Genomic DNA, 14,272 nt, shown 5'->3' with positions numbered 1-14,272 from the left:
CAGCTGGGGTTGGAGCCAATTTTACCCAAAGAAAGGGCTGAGCGTGGGGTGTGGAGATGATCTGTCAGGAGGAAAATTTGTGCTCTGTAATGAAAAGAAGGGACAAAACGGATGTCGGTAGCTAAGCGAGTGATACCGTCCTTCAAACACACACACACATACAAACACACAGAGCAGATATCTACTACATCTGGGCTCTTCTGTGGATCTTTTACTATGAACAAAGCTTAGGCAAATCAACATCAAAGCAGAATGAGGAACCCAAGTCTTCAGGTGAGGAATTCCTGGATCCATGCATGAACTCTCCAATTCCGATTATGACATAGAATTACCAAAATATGTTTTTGTATAATTCCTTTTCTAAAAGGTTTTTAAAAATTTGTAAGAGCTGTATTTTTTTCTGATTTTTGAGGTAATATATGCAAAAGAATGTATAGATCAAAGTAAAAGTCACCAGTATTACCAATCCAGGGATAATTCCTGTGAACATCTTGATATAATTATTCTAGACATTTTATATATGCATATTGTACATGTAAAATAGTAAGTATAAGATCAAAATTACTTTATTATCTTTTAAAACTTACTAGGGGCCGGGGATTTAGCTCAGTGGTTCTGGCGCCTGCCTTGCAAGCACAAGGTCCTGAGTTCGATCCCCAGTACCAAAAAAAAAACCAAAACAACAACTTACTGTATTCTGGATATCATTTCTTGTAAATAAATATAATCATAAAAATTACAATTTTACATCTGCACACATTTGAACTGGAATACCAGACCTATTTAGCTATTCTTTATTCAATTTTCCATGATTATAAACAATACACTGATAAATATCCTTATGTGCACACGTTTGTCATTTATGATTTCTAATGAATAAATTCCTGGAAGCAGAATTGCTATACTAAAGATTATGCAGCCTTGATGACTAAATAGTCCTCTAGAAAGCTGTATGTGTATTGGGTAGGGTGACTAGATAAAGTATAAGATGCTCGGTTGCATTTAAATTCCAGCTAAACAATAATTTTGAGTATATGAATGTCCCAAATATTGTCCCAAATTCAAGTGTAATTGGGATCCTGTAGTTCTATTTGCTATATCTGGTAACTCATAAGGTTGGATAGAAATCCCAGCTCACAACCCTGGTGATGTCTCTGACCTCCCAGGGCTGGGAGCCCCAGGCCTGCATCTCCAGAGTGCCTGGCAGCCATGGCCTTCCCACTCCGGCCACACATCCCACAACTGGTGATGTGTAGGTCCCTTCTCTTTCTGTACTGCTGACTTCTATCCCTCAGCCCTAGTGTAGGAGAAGACTCACTGCTTCTCCTATTGTGTTAATCTTCTTAGGCTACCAGAACCAAATACCATGCTCTAGGTGACTTTAACAACAGAAGTTTATTTATAAACAGTTCTGTAGACCAGAAGTCTGTGTTAATCAGCTTTTCATCCTTAAAGCAAATACCTGAGGCAGCTGATTTACACAGACACAAGGTTTATTCCGGCTTACAGTTGTGGAGGGCCCAGTCCGTGGTTAGTTGACCCTGTGGCTTTGGGCCTGTAGAGAGGCAGCTCATCATGGTGGGAGCATACATATGGTGGAGCAAAACTGCTCACTTGGTCATCAGGAAGCAAATGAGAGCAAGGAGTGACCTGGGGTCCCATGATCGCCTTGGAAGGCACTCCCCACATCAGGCACCTGGGTCCTCCCACTGGCCCAGGGACTTAAAGGCTCCAGCACTTCCCAATAGCACCATCTTGGGGACCAAGCCTTAAACACACAGGCTCTGGAGGATGGTCAACATCTGTTACAGCAAAGTCCACTGTCAGAGTGTCAGCAAGTTGGTTCCTGGTGAGCAACATACAGGGAGATTCTCAAGTTTAACTGTTCAGCTGAATTATATTGCAGACATAAGAAAACTGACTCCTCTTGACTATCACAACTTGTGTTTGAAGGGAAGGTAACTTAAAAAAAGACAAAATGGTATTCTTAACTTTGGGAAGAACTTTAAGGAATATTTAGTTTATCAAATAGTTCTAGATAAATGGAAAAAATTAATTTAAAGTTTAAAAAATTAACCCTGCTGGAAATATATCATCAATAATTATGTCTAAAAGGCAGAAGGCGGGTTTATGATGGGATTGGCTCGCACCATAGCAACTCATTTGCCGCTTAGCCGTTTCCACACTCTGTATCATGGTGACCCGAGGGTGGTGGGCAGAGGAGAGCGAGACCAGTGTTAGAAGAAACACATGCAGTCTCGGGTCCCAGAATCTTAGGGTAGAGATGAGACGGATGAATAAATGTCGCTTAGACCCAAGCAGTGCACATCGGTTTCGCAGTCATCAAACAGTGCTTCAAGCAAATATTCTGTATACATTTACTGAGTTCCTGTTGTGTGGTTGGCACTGGGGATATAATAATAAACAAAACAAATGATTTCTTTCTTCTATGGCGTCTACAACTCTGTGTGTGTGTGTGTGTTTATGCTGATGGGGATAGAGCAGATGTTAATCCAAGAAGTTTAAATGTAAAACTGTGACTGTGATGTTCCAAAGAGCCAAGAGGCTCCGAACTGCTGCAGGAGCCTAACATAGGGGAATCTGTTTCAGTGGTGTTTTAGTGGATATTTGAATGATAAGTAGGTGGCAAATAGTCAAAAGAGGCAGAGGAGACAGCATGTCCAAAGGCCCTGTGACGGGGGGAACGTGGAGCATGGGCGAGGGCAGGAATAAAGCTAGGGCCATAGGTTAGAGCTTTGTCTTTAGCCCACAAGCAATGGGATGCCATAAGCAGGCTTTAAGCAATGTGGGGGTAACATGATCAGACTAGGGTTTGAAACTGCCGGTCCTAGTGTGGTGGGCTGCATGGATGCAGGCAGCCTGGTTCCTAAGGTTGCCAGTATCCCGGTGGAGGGTGGGATCGGGCAGTGGCAATGGAGATGGACAGAGGCGCGTGGTTTGAGCTGTGAGAGTGAGGGCTGCCTCAGGCCCTGGGGGTGGTGGGTTAGAAACAGGGGACAAGAGGAAGAGGACAGCCCGCAGGCACTCCTGGTACAAACGCTGCTCTGTGCTGCTGGTTCCTGGTGCAGGGGGCTGGAAGGTCCAAACAGCAGGCCCCCAGAATCTAGGCGAGGACCCCACAGTCTGAGCCGTGACGAGAGGAAATGGAAACGGGATGCGGCTATGAACAGAAAGGGCCTGGCGGGTGGCCTGGCCTGGCCCCGTAACGGCTGCTCCATGAGCATCAGTAGCCAGTTGCTGAGCAGATCGGACTTCGCCCTGGGGACTCTGGTCAGGATGCAGCTCCTGCTTGGCACTCGGGCTCCGTCCGGGCTGCAGCAGGGCCTCGCTGCACCACACCAGAGCCCGGCAGGAGATGCCCAGCTGGTGCTTCCTTTGGGCACCGGAGTGAAAGGCGACTGGGTGTGCGCAGGGTAGAAGGTACAACCGTGAGTGTTTTACACTCATTTCCCTTTAACTTTTATTAAAATAATGCATGCTCTGGCTTGAAAAGCCGAACAATAGAACGAGGCTTGAGGGGAAACCCGCAGACCCTGCCTCTCTGCTCCTTCACTGGGCCTGGGAGGGGCTGCTTTCCATCACTTTAGTGGTTTGTTTTCTCAAATTTGCCTGAGTTTGTCTCAGCGGATGTATTTGTCCCTGCGTCTTTGTTTTTTATTTGACAAATCTTGGCTCCGCTGTCCACATGGAGCCGTCAGGGAATGGGGGGGGATGGTACAGTGAGCAGAGTCCCCTGAGCTCCGGCCTCCCCAGTGGGGACAGAAGCGGTGTTTAGTGAGGCATCCGGCACCTCCCTTGGTGACAGAGTAAGGAAAGCCCAGTGTGCAGGCCAGAGGCAGGGGATGGGAGGATACGCGATGCTAAATAGAGTGAGGGGCTGGGGGCTCCTGGGGAGACCCAGGGCTGGGGGAGCCCAGGCCTGTCTGGGGAGAGCACTCAAGCCCAGGGAGGCAAGCTCAGCTCCGGGTAGAGGCTGCAGGTGACAGGAGCAGGAGGGCCAGAGCCTTGGGGAAGCAGGGGGCCTCCGGGCCAGGTTAGCGGGGCGAGGCTGGGAGCTGGGCTCTGCAGGCTGGCAGCTCCTCGAGGGGCTGGGGTGAGCACTGTCCGGCTGCCTGTGGATGAGTCTGCACCTCCCACGTCTTGTTTAAATCGGAGTTGGTGGCCTTATCCTGTTAGTGCGAGTCTCTGCATCACCAAGCAGTGTATTAGGATAATGCGCCTTTAATCTCTCATAAACGTTTCGTTAATAATTGCCTCATTTTCTCCCCCTGATTAATTCTCGGTGTTGTCGTTTGTAATTTTTTCTGAACTCTTCTGCAGAACCGGGAGAGCCTTCTAGACATACTTTCCATGTGGCCGAAGCGTCTGCCCCTGGCGCCCCCTTCCCCAGCCGGCCTCTGTCCTGTCGAGCCTTGGGCCCGCTTGTGGCCTGTCACGGAGTGAACCGGAAATTCATTTTCCTCTTCTTCCATGTGGGCTTTCTGTGTTCTGGGACTTAGTTCTCTTTTGCGGGGGGCAAATCCTCCAGTTGGGCTCAAAGAAAGAGTCAGTATGTAGTCTTGAGCTCAAACCTCCCTAACAATTGAATGGCTGTAGAATTCCAGGCTGGATGTCAGTTTTCATTCGAATTTGGAGGTGCCGCTCCTCTGATTGCTAACCTGCAGAGTTGCTGAGAGAAGCCCGTGCTTCCTGGCCCTTTGTATGTAATGCTCTCCCCTCTGGAGGGCACTATTCTCCCACCTGGAATCTGGGCTCAGGGCTGTGGGCCCTGGGCAGCTGTGTTGGACACAGGGTTGCTAGGTGAGCAGGGTGTGCTGTAAGTGTGGACTTCAGATAAATCACAAATATTGTTGGCAATGTTTGGGACACACACTAAAAGATTACTTGCTTTTTACCAGAAATTCAAGTTTAACTAGGTTTCCATTTTTTTGTTGTTGTTGTTCTTGTATGTTTTTATTAAGTTTGACAACCTTAGAAGTTGGATTTTTCAACCCAGAGACTTGGGTTTTTCAGTTTGAGGAAATTTTCACATATTATTTCTTTTCCTCTAAATTACAGTATTAGTTTAAGCTTAAGAAGATAAGATATTTTAATAAGGCTTATAATGAACAATAATCACCCCTGGCTTTGTCTTCCCATCTTGATTCCCCCAGAAGGAACTCTAGTGGTTTCATCTAGCCTTGGCACTGTATTTTTCAATAATATACTTGCATTTAAAATTTTTTTTCAAGGTTTAAAAAAGTTGACTTGTACTGTGGAAGACAAGAATTTAGTTTTTCTATACCACCCATCCTTGCTTGCCATAATACAGACAAACACCCCATCACACAGGCCTACTTAACCCGCTGTAGGATATATATCATGGTGTTTATTAGCTCAGTATCCAGTTGTTCTTTATTATGGCTGTGAAAATACTGCTCCTCATTGAGCCACTGTAATTATCTTTCATTTCTTGTACAGCTTGTTACTCTCCTCTGGAGATACTAGATTCTCCTTTTGTGTTGCTTTTTAAACGCTTGTCTCTACTCGAGCCCCAGGAGGGGAGTGGAGCTGGGTCCCTCCCACCTCTGTGTGAACGCCTCCCTCCTGCAGGCACACACCAGGCTAGCATCACCTCCATGCCCCCTTCCTGGTGACCCTATGTCCACCCATGTCCGTGTGTCTAGGCCTGTGGCAGGACTCCTGTCACAAGATACCTTCTTATTACCAAGCTCTTCCTCATGGCTCTGCTAGAAACTACCTGCACGGATGAGGTTGTAGGTTGAAAATTGTAGGCTGAAAATCCCTTTACTGTTTTCAAGCTGCTACTGATGCTCTTTTGTAAAATCCAATGCCATCTATCCTAATTCCTAAATTTCACAGTGCTATACCGTGATGTAGGTCTAGTTTTACTCACTTTTGTAGGCATTTTGAGTACCATGGTCTGGAAATGCATGTTTTACAATTCTTGAAATTTTTCTTTAATTATTTCTTTGAAAGTTTTCTTTCATCTTCCGGTCTATTTTCTTTTTATAGAACCATGTGAGTAAGAATTGGGTCTTTGGAGCTGGCTCTCACCTGTCCCAATTTTTCTCTACTCTTTTCCATTCTAGTTTTTTCATGCTTTCTGGAAGATTCCCTCAATGCTATCCTCTATTGACATTTTGTTTTGGCTATCACTTATAATTTCCAAGAATTTCTTTTCTCCTTTGAGATAGCTCTTTATTTAAAGCAGCCTGTTCTTGTTTCATTGATAAAGTATTATTTCAGTTATTGGGGGATTTTTGATATATTAGAAGTGTTTTGCTTCTGGAATTTCCAATTTCCTGTGATTAGTGTCTTCTGCTTGGACCTGTTAGAGGCTTTCCTGCAATGTGGGTATCACGAAGACAGCTGCTTATCATAGGGAACAGGAAAGGAGACATTCAGAGATGGTACTGAACATCTGGCCGTGGGCCTAGGTCCTCCGGGAGCCAGTAGGACGCCCTCCAGATAGGAAGGTGGGAAATAACAGAGACAGAGAGCTGAGAGAAGCAGGGTCTCGGGCTGATCTTCGCCGCTCAGGCAGCAAAGACGGAGCAAAGATGTCTCAGGACGTCTGGTGTTTATTCATACAAGTAAGGGGGGCTTGGACACCTGGTGGTAGCAGGTACCAAGCAGGCAGGACTGTAGAATGAGGACAGAAGCATATCTGTGCTGAAGAGAACACACGGTTAATTCAGAAGGAGGAATGTAGCTGGAGCTGGGTTGACCTTGGCTGGAAGTGAACTCAGCTGACCGGACCACTTCCAGTGCAAGACAGCCAAATTATGGAGGGGCAAGAGCCTTGTGCCCCTGCAGCCTGCTGACACTGCCCGGGGGCACCTGCTACAGCTTATGTTCAAGGGTGAGGAACTCAGAGTCAGCTGGAAGCTCCGCCTCTGGGGCTTGTGGATTGGTGAGCTCAGGGTCATATTTTCCCTTGGATTCCTTTGGTTTCTCCAGGAAAGAATTCCCAATTGCCTGCCGACAGCACCCTGGGAGCAGAGCAGGGAGGAGGTGGTGTCTTGTTGCTGACATGTAGACTTCCGCGTCACATTCTAATCCTTGTGTTTAGTGCAGTGGCTCACCCCTGCAGGACATGGTGCCAGCTCTTCCCGAGTGATTTCCTCAGGATAAACTTCCCATGTTGGGACAGTGTGGTGGGTGGGCAGCTGCTTGGCTTCGTGCAATTGTGCAGGAGACTTGGAAGCCAGTGTCTGGTTGCAACCAGCAGTTTTCAGTTCTCCCAGCCTTGTTTCTGTTGTACTCAGTGCCCCAGCTCCGGAGCCTCAGGGTCTTCCCTGGGGCAGATCAGCTTGCACCTCAGTGGCATCTGCCACACTCAGGTTGTAGACCTTCCTTCTCCTGTGTGAAGCAGCTTTCCACCATCTACAAACTGCTTTTCACTGTCTCAGTCTCTCTCCTGATCTGTTTGTCCTTGTAACTTTTACTTGTACCTCTTTCTTTCAAAATTTTTTATCATTACTTTAGTAGCGTTTCAGAAAAGAGCCCCCAGAATTTGTCTTTTTAAATTTTTATCTCTAAGTGAGATGGACTTACCCAGTGATACTCGCTTTGGGCTGATGTGGAAATCGTGGTGAACTTCCTAACACATGGACATGGAGTTTGGCAGTGTGTCACAGCGGGAGCCATTGGGCAGTCTGGGCGCCGAGCTCATCATGCAGCATTTAAGTTTGCATCTCTAGCACGGAGTCCCCCGCAGACCCGGCGTTTGGAAGCCGTGTCCCTGTACCGACACCTCCTCATCTGTGAATGATTGTACAGGCTTCTCCTCAGTTGTGTGCGTGGAAGGGAAATGAGTTTTCCATTCATTTCCCTTTGAAAGAACCCCCCTCCCTGGTATATTTTTACCATTTGCTGCAATGTTATCTTTCACTTGACCACTAGAATTCCATAAAGAGACTGAGATTTTGGGCTGTTTTTTAAAAATCTCTTTGCAGACGTTATCGTCCACTGACCAAGGCGCTGGGAAGCTCCTGGGTGGTGTCCTTGTGCCTTTGATGCTCGGTGCTTGGAGAAGCTCAGTCACCAGGCACCTGCTACCCAGCACCGCGCGCTTTCAACACAGGTTCATTCTTTAGTTGGGTCACAGGTTACTCCAGGTTTGGGGCCTTTAGGCCTGCTCCCAGATCATTGAAATGAAGTCTTTTTGTCATGCATGGTTCTGCTGCCTCAGCCTGATAATATCAGCAGGAATACTGGACAATCTTCAAGATTCCAAAGCAGCTTCAAAAGCACCTGTCTCTTGGGGGTCAAGCCTGCAGCACACCTTGTCAGGGTCATCTCTGTCTTGCGCAGCAGAAACAGCTGTTGCAGGGATGGTTTATTTGGTTGTGCTGAGACGAAGGCCGGCTTAGACCTGACCTACTTTGTGGGGTCAGAGATGCTTCATATCTAAGCATCGAGGATGATCAATGAGGAGTTGGACTTCCTCCACCCAGAGCAGGCAGAGGCAGGCAGGGTGGAACCCGGGACTTTTCGCTGCACATCTCTTCTACTTTTCAGTAGAAAGCAGCTGCACCCAGGCCATAAAGGCAGTGGGAAGTGGAGGGGTAGGAAGACAGAGACACTGATACAGCCAGGAAGGCTCAGCAAGGCCAAAGGGCCCTGCTGGGCTCCAGGGCAGGAGCGGGAATGTGTGAGGGAGAAAGCTTTGTGGCAGGTGCAGTGGACAAGGGGCCAGGACTCTGGTGGAGGGAGGGTGCACCTGGCACTGTTGCCATGTGTGCCTGGGTGAGGGAAGGGTCCTGTGGCTCAGGGGGACCTGGAAGGTGCTGGAAGCTGTGTGGCACAGGACCTGGAAGTCTGGCAAATTGCTTGGACTCCATGCTAGGGCCCAGGGGAGCATTGAAGGTGGAGAAGTAAGGACAGCACTGTGTAGGACAGCTGAAGCAGACATGGCTTCAGGCTGCATGTGCTTCACAGCTGCCAGTGAGTTGCTGGGGTCCGAGTGGTGGCAGGATGGGCCGGTTGAGGAAACCAGGGACCCCAGGGCTGGGGGCTGGGAGGGGATCATCATGCAAACGCCAGAAGAGCTGGGGAAAGCAGCCGAGTTCCTAGGCGGCATCTCTTACGTGTTTCACCATCGTGTCACTGACCAAGCTTCCTTTTGTTCCCATCCCCTGACAGGGACGGCGCTGTCTCAGTGGCCCAAGCTGTGAGACCTCCGAAGGTGTGTGGGACAGGAGCAGGCCCGAGACCTGAGCCTTCCCTGACTCCGGAAGATGAGCCCCTCCTTGGCCAATCAGGCCTGGCACCTCCTCAGGCTGCAGCAGAGATGGGATTGGAATTAAAGACGGGTGAAGGTGCTGGGGAGAGCAGAGCTGGGCAGAGCAACAGCTGGAGATGTGGTGTGGGAGGATGGGCTCTCCTGTGCATGGCTGTGTGCAGAGCCTCCTGGCCGTGGGGCGGCTGTGGAGTAACAAATAAATAAATGGCAGAGTCTCAGAGGCCGTGCTGCACTCTTGACAGCGACAGCTGAGCCAAGCAGTGTCCTGGGGTGATGACACAGCAGGCAGAAGATCCCTTCCCAGGTGCTGTCACCACGCGTCCGCTTGTGCCAGCCACCCGCGGGGCCCCTGGGGAGGCATCTGATCACCTTCTGTCCTACAGACACAGGCGACAGGAGTGGGGATCGCCTCTGTCTAGCAGTTGCGAGTGTGATAGAAAAATACAGTTAATATTTAAATTTAAAACTTTTTATTGCAGTAAAAGATGCGTCACCGTTATTCCCTGTCACCCCCGCACATACTTTGAACACAATCATCCCATCAATCTCGCCGCTTTCTGAAGCACTTCTGGAAGTCTCGTTCACATTTGTAGGTGCATTGTGCTAGCTGCCTCAGTGTCCTGAATCAATTCAAAACGTTTGCCTTTTGTGGTCCTTTCGACTCTGGATAAGAGCCACAAGTTTCATGGCACAGCACTGGTGAATAAGGTGGATGACAGGATGAGTTTGTCCAAAGCAGGGGAAGGATTCGAGGAAGATTAATGGCAATGTGACTTTTACTGTCACACATTTTAAAAAAATTATTCACTGTATAGTTTCACCTTACCTTGGGCAAATGCCAAGGTCAGAGCTGTCTTGCACGTGATTCCCAGGGCCTCGGTGGCACCAGGTGCAGCCCTAGGGGCACCAAGGGGGCCTTTCCAGCAGCCCACGCTGCTCTTCTTTTTTATTTTTTTTTTGAGGCAGGGTCTTGCTGCATACTTTAGGCTGTCCTTGAACTCACTGTGTAGCCCAGGCTGGCCTTGCACTTGCAGCGATCCTCCTGCCTCAGCCTCCCAAGTGCTGGGATTACAAGTGTGCACCATCACGCCCAGCCCATGTTGCTTTTCTTGTAGCTGACAGCTATCACTTCTGGCCTGTCCTCAGTGCAGGGAGAGGAGAGGTGCTCCAGGAAGCCCCTCATCAGTGGGTCCTGTTCTCCAGTACCTCTGGGGGATACTGCACTCATCCAGGTGTTGCTTCCTGTTGGTGACAGAGCACATCCAGAGCACATCCAGAGCACGCCCAGAGCACGCCAGATCCTCCCAGTTATGTTCAGCACTGGGTCCACTCCCACTGCAGGGCCCATGTTCTCAGCCACATGACCCCTCGAGGCCGGCAGAGCCTGTGCAGAGCTCAGCTCATGAGTGCAGGGAGTGTTAGCGTGGGGGATGAACAGCTGGGGAGTGGGCTGTGGTCGGGCAGGCAGGTCACTCCTGCGCATAACCGAGGCCTGCACACTCAATGACAGGAAAGCTGGCTCAGACACCCGTAACACACGCACACACTCACACACACTCACACCCCCTTTTCTCCACCGGACTTCTCTTCTACTAAATAAACGGAATAACTGATAGCTTCCCAGCAGGGTCTATTACTCAAGCTGTGGCTATCATTTGTTATTGGTTCATTCTATAGGTGTTCATTGAGTGCCTATTATGTCATGGGCCTTTTTCTGGATGCCAGAGATTCACTAATGAATAAAAACAACACAGAAGGTTAGCTTGTGGGGGCTGGTTAAGTAATGCAATAGAGGAAAATCTAGAAAAGGGAGCTAGGGAATACAGCAGGCGTGTGTGTGTGTGTGTGTGTGTGTGTGTGTGTGTGTGTGTGTGTGTGGCGGGGTGGGGATCAGCTTCTAACAGCAGAGACAGGAAAGCCTGACCTGAAAAGGCAGTGTTTGAATAAAGAACTGGAGGCCACAGAGTGAGCTGTGTAGATACTGGGAACAAGTCCACTCAGAGGGAGAATCTTGTGCAAGGATCCTGGGGCAGGCACACCCGTGTCATGTTCTGGGACAGTGAGGAGGCCATGTGGCTGGAGGGCAGCTGGGAGAGCAGCAGGAGAAGAGGACAGAGCTGGGAGTGGAGGCTGAGGCAGGTCAGCTGGAGTCTGACTTTGCTTGTGCCCTGAGTTGGATGGGAAGCATTTCTGCAGGATTTTGAGCCGAGAAGTGATAGGATTGGATTTAAGTGGTAACAGAATCACCTGTGAGGGGCTGTTTGAACAACACAGCTGATGGTGGTTTGCCCCAGGCTGCCACAGTGAAGGTGAGAGAAGGGGACAGATTTTGTTGCTTTTAAAGAGGGCACAGTGGGAGGAATTGGGCATGGGCGTGAGAGAGACTGGAGGCATCGGGGACCCCAGGGCTGTGGCTTTGAGTGACGGGCAGAAGTAATAAAGGCAGCTGCGTGGCAACGGACCCTGGAGGCTAAGACTGGGGAGAGGGCAGCCGCTGCCCTGCCCATCTGCCTCCCTGACCCCACGCCTAGGACAGATGCACCCGTGACTCATTCTGCACTCATGCACCCCGCCTCACCCACTGCACCTGAGCACAGCAAGGCTGCTCCTCCCAGGGTGGAGCACCCTCGGCAGAGTAGCCAGGCCGCCACCATCTCCGGGGCCACAGGGCCGGAGCGGAGGTCACCGGGACTCTTGCTCAGCCCACTCCCGGAAGCACTGGGTACGAGACTGGCGGGCCTTCAGCTGGAAGCGAGGGCAGAGTGTCTTCCCCAGCAAGGGCGGCAGGAGACCTTAGCAGCTGTTACTGTCAGCTTCTGGATTCTTCCAGGATTCCAGGCAGGTAGGCAGGATGGTAGATTACCTGTGACGGGGCTTTTATGATGACTGAGTTAACAGCAGTAAGCCAGTGAAGGGCCACCCCATCCAGGGAAATACTGTCTTTCACAAAACTCATCCCTGGTGTCAAAATGGCTGCGGACCAGCGGTGGGTGGAGCGTTCCCCAGACGGCAGCCTGCTGGTTGACCTGCACAGCGCCCCTAACAGTCGGAGGACAGCAAGCCCAGGAGTCGTAGTGGGAGGTGGTGGCTGGAAGGTCCTGCCTGGGTAGGGGACTAGCACTGCTGGTGTTCCAGATGCAGACCTGCCGCAGATCCGGGGCCTCCTGTGAGAGACAGGAGCGATCGTCTCCGTGGCTTCCCTGGGCCGGGTGTGAAGGACAAAAGCAAACCGCCTTCTCTAGCAATTGCACGCATTGCCTGGGTGATGCATGTGAGAATCTTCTAGACACACCGTCAGCGTGGTCCGGTCCTGTCCTGTCCTGTCCTGCCCTGCCCTGCCCTGCAAGTCCCTCTATACCAACCAGCTCCACCGATCAGAGTCCCTCTCGATTTCTGACAACTCGCCACTAGAGGGAGCTGTCACACGTTAACTCTCCAAGAACTGCCCTTGGCCTAGTCCAGGGCCTCCTGTCAGGAAGGACTGAGCAGATATCTGCGGGCGGCCTTCGGCACTGTCCCGCCTCCGGGGTGTGGGGCTCTTTCCCCGCCCTAGAGGCGCGATGCTGTCCAGTGACAAATGGGCTGTTCCAGGGTCTCATGCAGCAGGAAACAACTCTTTGGAGACCTGTGCAGTCGAAAAGGCCCTGGTCCTCTGGCTGGTGAAAGCAGGTGGCCTTGCCTGATGGTGTCCCCAGTCTCCTGAAAAGGGCAGGACGTTGCCCTAGAAACCCACCTGACAGCCCAGGGACTTTGGCCCAGCTTGTTGCTGTGGAGGGAATGGTCCGTGGGGACCAGGGGATGACACAGCCAAGGGATCAGCTGTCTTGTGGAGAAATGATTTTCCAGTCCAGATACCACTTAGTCACAGAGCTTCTCTGGACCTCCAGCAGGCTGAGATCAGCCTGGGTTATTTGGAGCTCCTACCTGGTAATAGGCCAGGAGCCAGGGGGGCCCAGACAAAGGTGGTCTTGTTTGTACCTTTCTCCATCCAGTGCAAGTCTTTGATGTTGAGCCTCAGTTTCCCCTCTGTCAAGTAGGGAGTTGAATCAAGTGATGTCTAAGATCCTTTGTGTGGTAGAGCACATTCAGTTTGCACTCCAACGTTGGGGCTCATTGGTCACACCTTCCTGTGTTTCGGTTTGGAACACATTAAATGGTACCCCTGCCTCATATAAGCATCTTTAAAAAATAAAATTAGACTGAAGCTGGGTGTGGTGGTGCACACCTGTAATCCCAGCACTCTGGGAGGCTAAGGCAGGAGGATCACAAATTCAAGGCAGCTGGGTGACTCAGTGACTTGTGAGACCCTGTGAAAAAGGGCTGAGGCGGCAGCTCAGAGTGATGGCCTTGTGTTTAGTTCCCAGTAGCACAAAATGAGTGAATGAACTTGGATCGAACCAGTCAGCTCGACCAGATGACCCGAGCCCTTCTGTGCTTAGCAGTGTTAAAAGCAGTGGATACATCTTCAGAGCAGTGGGGCCAACATTGATTCCTCCGCCGTCCACGGCCCGGTGCTCGCTGTCTGTGGCCTTTTCTGGGGCAGTGTACTCCAGATGGGCTTGGTGGTCATGGCGCTCACTGCCACGAGGTCCTCTCTACTGCTGTTTTATTTTTTCCCTTCCAAGCTGGGTTTCTCTGAGAAAGAAGATGAATGACCTTGGGAAGAGCAGGAGGATGTACAGCCCTGTCAGTGAGAAGGTGCTCTTTAGTCAGAGCAGTATTAGTTATTGTTGTTGTTGTTGGAATAAGGAAGAAAAATCTGTCAGTGTCTTCTGGTCAGGTTTCCAGCCATCCGGCCAGGTTCCTGGAGATCCATAGAAACGAGACCCCTGGGACGCTTGATGTGGACCAGGCCTACCCATTCTTCACCACGGATCAGAGTCATCCAGAGAAGCTGCCGAGAGGTGGGTCCCTGGCTCCAGCCCCAGGCCTTCCTGACGGGCCAGGTATGAGAAGGGGCAAGGAGTGTGTCAGGGCACGACCACGCCACTCTGCAGAGTC

The 14,272-nt window shown here is 50.3% G+C and overlaps 1 protein-coding gene across 1 annotated transcript in view; it reads left to right on the top strand.

The window, feature by feature from the left end:
- Kcna6 (potassium voltage-gated channel subfamily A member 6) overlaps nucleotides 1-10,945 on the top strand; it is a 32,661-nt gene extending 21,716 nt beyond the window's left edge. Inside the window, exon 2 of the mRNA XM_004869372.3 lies at nucleotides 9,172-10,945. The gene's annotated coding sequence lies outside the window, so the exon portion shown is untranslated. The remainder of the gene's footprint in view (nucleotides 1-9,171) is intronic.
- The last annotated feature ends 3,327 nt before the right edge of the window (nucleotides 10,946-14,272 follow it).

Source organism: Heterocephalus glaber, unplaced genomic scaffold, assembly GCF_053883595.1.
Source record: "Heterocephalus glaber isolate CG9 unplaced genomic scaffold, H.glaber_assembly_v1.0 deba00001444, whole genome shotgun sequence".
NCBI lineage: Eukaryota > Metazoa > Chordata > Mammalia > Rodentia > Bathyergidae > Heterocephalus > Heterocephalus glaber.
The sequence above is the reverse complement of the archived record's forward strand: the minus strand, read 5'-3'. Positions and strand labels throughout refer to the sequence as shown.